Genomic DNA, 8512 nt, shown 5'->3' with positions numbered 1-8512 from the left:
GCTGCGACATGGAAGGTAGAGCCTAACGCAACTGTGAGAACCCAATCACTGAAAAAATGAAATTAGGACAGAAAAAGGCATCCATTACTGAAGTTATTTTTGGATATTCTTTGGTAAATAAATTGAGGTACAAATTTTTCATTAAAAGTTAACACCATGCAAGCCGTAAAAGCATTAGCATTTAAGAGGAAAAAGTTCATCAAGCCTGTGACAGAGAAAACTAATTACAAACATACAAGAGTTACTGTAACTGGACTTTACAAAAGAAAAACAATAACAAAGATTAAGGTACATTTTACCCTCATCCTCATGAGACAGCATATGTAGAACTAGATTCTTTGGTTTATATCAACTAGAATCTGCCCTTTTTAACATGAACTCAAGATAACAGAAATCCACATAATTTCAAGAGGTTTGGGATTTAGTAGAGGTGCAGGTTGTATTTTTATTTTTCTCCCTTGTTTGGATTTGAAACACCAGAAAAAACCTCATGTAACTTTTAGAAATTACAGCTTTTTATTTCAATTATATTTTGCTAGAGCAAAAATAAATTTCAGACTGAGATCCTGCCCCCCCTTGATTACTTGGCTTTGTCCTATCAATTCTGATTATGTTCCTGCTACAATAATTACAGTTTTTAATCAATTTTCAAACAACATTGCTCAGTGGACTGCGAAGTGCCGTTGAAGTCCATCGTAAGAGGGGTCATACTGAAAATTACTAGAAATAATGCTTTTTGCAGATTGGGAGGAGGGGTTATACATCATAAAGACAGAGAGATCACCTTCTTATCAGACTTTAAAATTCATTTGGTAAAGCACTGATATAATTATAATTGTGCACTTGACAAACTGAAACATGGATTAGTTCTCAGTTGGATTCTCTAGTTGCCATAATAACAGAAGCTCTCCAAGCATTTGGAGGGAATATATATTCCAATAAATTGTATTTTCCTAAACATACAAGAAAAAAATTCCTTTTGCAAAGCGTCGCTCTTATAATTTGCTAATGTGACCTTGCACAGTAAAACAACTCACTGTTAGTGACCAGTACTTGCTCTCCTCCAGCACTGATGCTTTAAAGCAGCTTCTGTCTTGATGCCCTTATTAATAACCAGCTTCACATTGTCTGAGTGAGGCAGTAGGCTCTAACAGAAAAATATAATGTACTGGAGGGTTTTCTTGTGTAAAAGTTCCTGAACTATGTGTAAGAATAATTTTTATTGTGCTAGGAGATCAGAAAAACCATCAGAGGAACCAACCAAATGTAAACAAGTCCTTGTCCCAAACAGTTTTCTACAGTGACATTTTAGCCACTCAGGTCAATGACAAAACTGTTATCGTCTTCAATTGGGACAGGATTTCTTCCTTGCAAGCCAGGTAGGTGAAAAGTAGGGGCACATTGTCTGAAAAGCAGCAGAAACTGTAGGGCAACAAGATCTGTTGGTTGGGAGCAGGCCCTCAAGCAGAAGGGGACCCTTGAGAAGTTTCCTGTTTGTTTGTTTATTTTTTTCAGATTTGTCACATATAGTGCTATGTCTTGTTCTGTTTGGCTTTTGTTAGTAATCAAAACTTCTCTCTTCAAGAGAGTCTGATTTATTGCCCCCCACCCCCCCACCCCCCCCATTTTCAAAGTACCACCAAGACAGAAATGGCTGGCAGAGGAAATTACTGCCAGAAAAATACCAACATATTAAAGCATTTATTTAAAAGACATAACTATCTGGACCTTTGCCAGCATTTCAGTATTTCAGGCTCAGGATATACTGTATCCAATATAGAGGGATCGGAGCTAAACCTTGCCATTGAACTTTGCAGTGAGTGAGACTGCACTAACTTCAGTTCTTCTAACTGGGTATACAACTTTGTAAACTAAGTAGGCTCCTAGGGTTTAGCTATAAGCACAGAGTTATCGTCCTCCTTGTAGCAGGTCTGCTCTACATGCTCACAGTAATCACCAATGTTTAATTTAACAATTCCTCTTAAGAGGCACAGGGTATGGTTATATCATTCCCAATATTGAATGAAAAGTAGAAAACCAACACAAAGTGATGCTGCTTATCCAGTATAAGTCAATCTATTATTTCTACAGCTTTCTGAGTCTCTCTGATCTGAAATGTGTGAGGCAATTTTAATTTTTAAGTATTACTGCTTTTTCTTGTCATTGAAGAGGCAAAAAGAGAGGTGCATATATACAAAAATCTATTAACTCTGCAAATAAGTAATTTATATAAAAGTTAGATTTGCGTAACCTGTTACTCTTACTTACAGTTCCCTGAATGAGGCAGAAAAACTAATTACTTTTATTTATACAGTCCCATTAGAGTAGAGTACTTTACAGCCAAGTAGAAGAAACAAATCACTGCTCTCGGGACAGTGCTGTCTGCAATTAATATAGCAGGGCAAGCAGGGACAAGAGCCAAAGGTAGGAGTGAGGTTATGGGAAGACTAGAGTTAGGGAAGTTCGAGTGATGATCTCTTCATCTCATCACTTCCAGAGATTCTAAGCAGGAAACAGTCAAGGTGGGTATGACAATTTGGGATTTGCCAAAAAATGTCATGCAGTCCCATTCAACCCAAATTTCTGAGAGCCCAAATATCACTTAGTATTTTTACAATAAGAAATAAAAATGGGCAAAGCAATCAGTGGCAGTGCAGCTTCCACGTTGTCTGTCTGCCTTTTTTTTTCCCCTGAAGTAGTAAGACTTGTCCCCAGGAATCCTGCTTAAAAAACAAACAAACAAAAAAATCCTGTACACTTTATTAAAAGGCCGCTCTTCCCCTTGTTTTGCCATTGAATGCCTTCTTTTCTGCAGTTTATTTTGAATTCAGTTTTAAAAGCCCACATTTCTCCATCATGAAACTTAGTTAAATCATTCTCATCAAAACTTGAATTCAAGTGGCTTCTATTCTCAGATCAAATTTCAGAGACTTGCTTTTAGAAATATGGGGGTATTTGTCTTAGGGCTAGGACCAAAATGGGCATTTCCTTCCCCCTGCGCCCCCCCGCCCCCGGCCCCACTTTTTGTTTAGCTGTTAGTGAGTTGTTATGGTTACTTTTTAATTTGGGTGGTGAAAAAACAAAACAGGAAACATGTCTTTGAACCCTCCAGCAAATGAGGACAGTAGGCTCAGGTCAGTGTCTGATCTGCTGCATAGCTTTGCAAGGTAATGATACAAATTCAGAGGCCTTTTAAATTTGCACACTTTCTTTATAAATGCTTTCAGGATGCTTTGGTCCAGTTTTGCTATCATTTTGCATTTTTTTCCCTTAGGCCTAATGAGGTGACTGGGATTCCACCTCTGCAAAGCAAGAGAGTCACATAATCAAGACGGGTGGTCTTTTTCATGTTGTATTTTTAAATAAACTGAATGAAATCCATGCATGGTTGCCAGCTTGTATTTGTTTCTCTCTCCTGTCTCACTGATCATTCACTGGGGAACTATCAAGGTCCAACCTGCTTCTCCCACGTTAGCTTCTCCCTAAGGCCAATTAACACTTGTCCAGTTTCTAAAGGTATTTACAGCAGAAATCATGCTTTTGCAGTCCCTGTGTACCCTTTCCAAGCACGCCTTGCATATGAAAGATCAAAGCTTTACATACATGCAACAAGCTATCAGCCAAGGCAACCAGAGAATCCGAGCATACCGGCCATTAGAAGGTTATCTTCACACTTCACAGGCCAGAAGCCTACAACAGTTGAAACGATGCAGAAAAAAGAAAACTTTCTGATGTAAATCCTGCCAGTAGTCATCTTTGAGACTTAGTGTACTATACTGTAGGTGTTCCAGGTATGACCTTCATTTAGCTTAGGCATTACTTTCAGAAACAGACTCAGATGGGCTTACCTGATTTCAGGATTAGCAACATTACAGTAAACGTCATGACAAGCTGCAGTTGGTATAAGTCAGGTGTGAAGATCCTGCTTCATGATTTTGTGCCTCTTCCAGCAAAATGTGAGCTATGTTTCCATAGCTTCGAGTTAGCTGGGCCCAGGTACATGCATCAGTTTTCTGTGGATCACTGTGGGCTTTGTACAGCTAATTATGTGTTTATATGGGAACAAAGCTAAAAAGTAACTAAATACAATCACAAGACTTCTCCTTCCTTGTCCTTATTCCTAAATTTCCCTCAGAATAAAAGAAATATAAAAAAGATGATCTGTTTGATGACATCTTTTATTAGTCATTTCTCAAATAAATTTGAAAAACTATTATTTCAAATATGCCTTAGTTTAGAAACAGTAGATTAAAAGATGCACTATAACTGAAATTATGATAAAAACCAAGGTAAGTAAACAGCAAAAAATGATAGAACTTTAACAAATATTGTTACACTGATCAATTAAAAAAGCATTAGAGTAAGCTAATCTGTCTGTAAATCTAGATATTAACAATTCTATTTGCAGAGGATTCTATTCCAAATATTAACAATTCTATTGCAGAGGCTAGGATTCCTTCTCTTTTCAAAATCACCAGCTTCACTGAGTTAAACAAAAATGTACGTTTATATGGTCACCTCTAATTGACATTTATATATCACTACTGAGAGACCACAAAAATCTTGAACAGTACACATCTAATTTCACGTGGCTTGACCTCTTTTTCTTCTTCCCACACCAAATAGATTAAAGTTTTCATATCAATTAAAATAAAACTCATAGTAAATAACTTATTCAAATCAATTGGATAATATGAGCAGTGCTGACAAGGAAGATTATCAAAACAGCTGTGAAGGTGCCAATGGGACGTACATGTGCACACATGTTTATAAAGCATGTCTTTAGCATGATGAAATGCAAAACCTGTTGACTTGATATCAGGCAAAAAAGCCTTGCAAACAGCACTTGCAAGGCACTTAGAATAGCTTATACCATTTTTTAGCTTTTCATTTAAGTAGTTTCATTTGGGTTTTTAAAGTTTTGATTTTTGAAAATCGGCAAGAAAATGTTTGGTGTTTTTGTATTCATAACACTGCAGGCAGAAAAGTGTGACCCATCTGAAGAATTTGCTGCAATATTTCTTTGTTTGACTCATCTGTACTTCTTAGATTGAACAATGACAGGCAGCAAAGGCAGAAAAGATCCAGATGGAAAGGCACTCTCTTATTAGACAAGCTGATACAGTTAGAAAACATGGACAAGATTTTCAGTTACTGAATCCTTCCATCAATCCTTAAAACTTACATTAATGAGACACTTGGTGTAGATGTAAAGGGCCCCTAGTTTATGGTCTTTGCGAAAAAGCAAAACAAGTTTTCTTTCTTTTTAACATCTTTGGCTATAAGGCACAAAACTGGTGGAGAAGCTCGATTCACACCCAAAGCTGTTCTCTGCCTTTAGCTTCAGGGAAAGCAGTTCCTCTTCTAGTCTCTAAATCATTCATAAAACTAACAAAGGAGAAGAGAAAGGGGAAACAATTATTCTATGCAAGAATATCCTACAGACTCACTCAACTGATGAGAACAACAATCAGGAGACTTACTCCATTAAAAAAAAAAACCAAACCAAAACTAAAAATATCCAGAAACACAAACAGATTTACAGTTGTATAGCTAAAAGATTAATTTCCACTCTCAAACTTCATAGAGAAACCACATTTCAGAGGGAGGAACACCAATTAAAATAATAGATTTTTTTAATGACAGAGCCACTATGCTCTATCCATGAAATTTAAGGCATGAATGCCATTCACAGAGATTTGTTGTTATTAACAGTATGTTTATTTTTTTAAAAAGAATCCAACTGTTAAAGACTTTCTTTCATTAAGGAGTAGCAAAGGACAAAAAATGCTATGAAATGATGGTGGTTGAGAAGAAAGAAAAGATCCAATTCTATAGCAGGAATAAGACATATTTTCTAGCATTCTACGTCTTCATGTTGTCATATAAAAACATTCACTGCCACAACAGGAAGAACAATGCTGGATTCCAGAAACTGTGGGTGTGCAAAAGTGACTCTGTTGTAATGATTGGCTTTGCATATTGGATAGAAACCAGAAGAGGGAATTGATTTAATATAAGGAACAATACACTGTATTATACACTCATGTACTGTAGAGAAACTTATGGTTGTGCTTGCAACAAACGTGTCAAAACAATAAATAAATCAATTCTATGTAAATTCAATTTCTCATTGTAATAAAGAAAAATACTGGGTATGCAGGAACATCTGTTTTCATGAAAATTATAGACAAAATAAAATATATTTCTCCAGAAAAGGACAAAAAATGCTTTGCTGACAGGGAAAAAAATCTAGAGAAGAAACAAGCAAAGCCTCTCAAATAATCTCTAGTTTCTGGGATTACCTGGTAGAGCAAATCACTGTATTATTGGGTTGAAAAATCCATTCAGCTGGGTTAAATAATTCCTGAAATCAAAACTGAACTCAAATTTAGCCATCAAAGCCAAGTTTCATTTCTGCTTAGCTCAAAACAGAACCTGTAGCTTAAACTATTCAAAACTGTTTGATACAATCAGGTATCAAAATATCCATGTAAAAGTAGAATGTCAGCAGCTAAGGGAGCGGGGATGCAAGGAAATGTAGGCTTATGCACAAGTTCTATCAAATAAAAAAACCCACAACTGTTCTCACTGCACAAGGCTTCAACACCTGTTTCTTCAAAAGGAAATCTTAAGTTTTTAAAAACACACATTTGTGCTCAAAACCACACAAACTGACACAGATTTGTAAATATTTGTAAATATTAATCTTCAAATGTTGTAAGCTCAATAATTTCAGTAAGTAAATGTAATTATGCTTTGTCACTGAAACTATATTCAAAATAAATGAGTATATAGCAAGCATGCATGATTTAATCTATTTTATCTTGCATCTTTCTAGAAGGTCCACTCTGATGTTTCTGCCCATCTGCAGTGCTTTCCCATATGTAACCTTCCAAGCTGTCCGACTCTAGAACTGTGGTACCACCAAAGAGCCAGTGCATCACGACAGGGTAAATATGATAAAATAAATAATATATGGGGAAGGGAGAAACATCAATTTGAAATTTGAAAACAAACACAACCATGAAGGTTTTCTAATCAAGTGGTGTAACTGAAGTGTTTATTCAGTCTTCCATGGGGAATATATTGTTATGTCCTCAACTCTAATTTACCATCTTCCCAGGCCAGCATTTCTGGTTGGTAGTGTTTGGTTTTGATTTATTATTATGCCAAAAGAACTTTTTTTAAGTCTGTATTACACTTTTTTTTTATTTTAATTTACTGATGCATACCCTTTCCTGTAGTTTATCCTCGCATAACTTGATCTTGAGGTTCCTTCTTTGCTGTTGGAATAAAGCCTGTCCCACAAAAATGTCTGCATCTCCTCCCTGACACCTCCCTCTCCACCCCCCATAGGATATATTCCATTCCTTAAAACACATTCTTCCTGTGTCACACTACTGAATCTCAGAGAGATTAAACGTTCAGTATCTGTGTGAAGCAAGGCAGGGACTTTTCAAATTGCAGGGTCAGTCCAACTGAGGGAGCCTGTATAACATCTGAGTGGGGTCTCTATTTTCTTTCAAAGGACCAGAAATAGAAGTTTCAAAAAGGTAAATGGTTATATGGGATTCTCTTTAGGTTTCCCACAATTTATTTCTAAATCTCCAGATTCTCTCACCAAAACTCTCTCCTTTGCAACCCTTAGGGATGCAGCAAAATAAACAGTAATTCAGCTGTCAGTGACTGTTGTCACACTTGAACCGGAGGCAAAGTCTCTCTCATGCTACCTGCATTCACCCCTGTCGGGCAAAGCTGCTATGGGAATGCCTACAAGGCAGAGCCATGTCAGAGTCCAGGCCAGATCCAGATGAGCTGGTATCACACAGATTAATTGAGTGCCTTACCTTTATACTAGTTCAAATCCCAGCAGTGATAGAGCCATCTGTGCCAGCTACAGCGAGCAAGTTCAGGTGGGCCTGTATAAGACGGCAGGACTAAAAAGCCACCGCAGAGCTGCCGTGTGCCTCCATCAGAAATGGAGGTGTATCAGGTATCTGCTGCCCAAAAAGTGTGATGCTTGGAAGAACAAGAACCTCGGAAGCACGACACAAGGCAGACAGAACAGCATCTCACAGAGAAGGGTTTAGGGATAAGAAGCCAGAGCAGGAGTTCAAGCACATGTTTAGATTCTACTTCCATGAGAAAGGAGTGACGCAGACCAGATTATTCTTTGCATGCTCTGTATACACCATCTGCCATTTCATCAAAACCTACTGAGGCAAGGAATGACCACGTCTGAAGGCGAGGCTTGACCTTTGATAAAAATAAGGCATGACAGTTGAATTTGGAAGTCAGTAACCCAAAGCCCCTCTAGTGCTTTGCTCAGGCCCATCAAGGTTTTTCAACTGCAGACCAAATCTATCAACGCATAGGACCTGAATGCAACAGAACTAGGAAGGTATGAGAATATTAGTGTTAGGTTCATTGAGCTAACAAGGCTCTGTCCATGGAAGATTAAGAGAAAACCAAAAGGTCAAAGAACCATGTCACTTCATAACATCTCCTG

Source organism: Gavia stellata, chromosome 4, assembly GCF_030936135.1.
Source record: "Gavia stellata isolate bGavSte3 chromosome 4, bGavSte3.hap2, whole genome shotgun sequence".
NCBI lineage: Eukaryota > Metazoa > Chordata > Aves > Gaviiformes > Gaviidae > Gavia > Gavia stellata.
Note: the sequence above shows the minus strand (reverse complement) of the source record.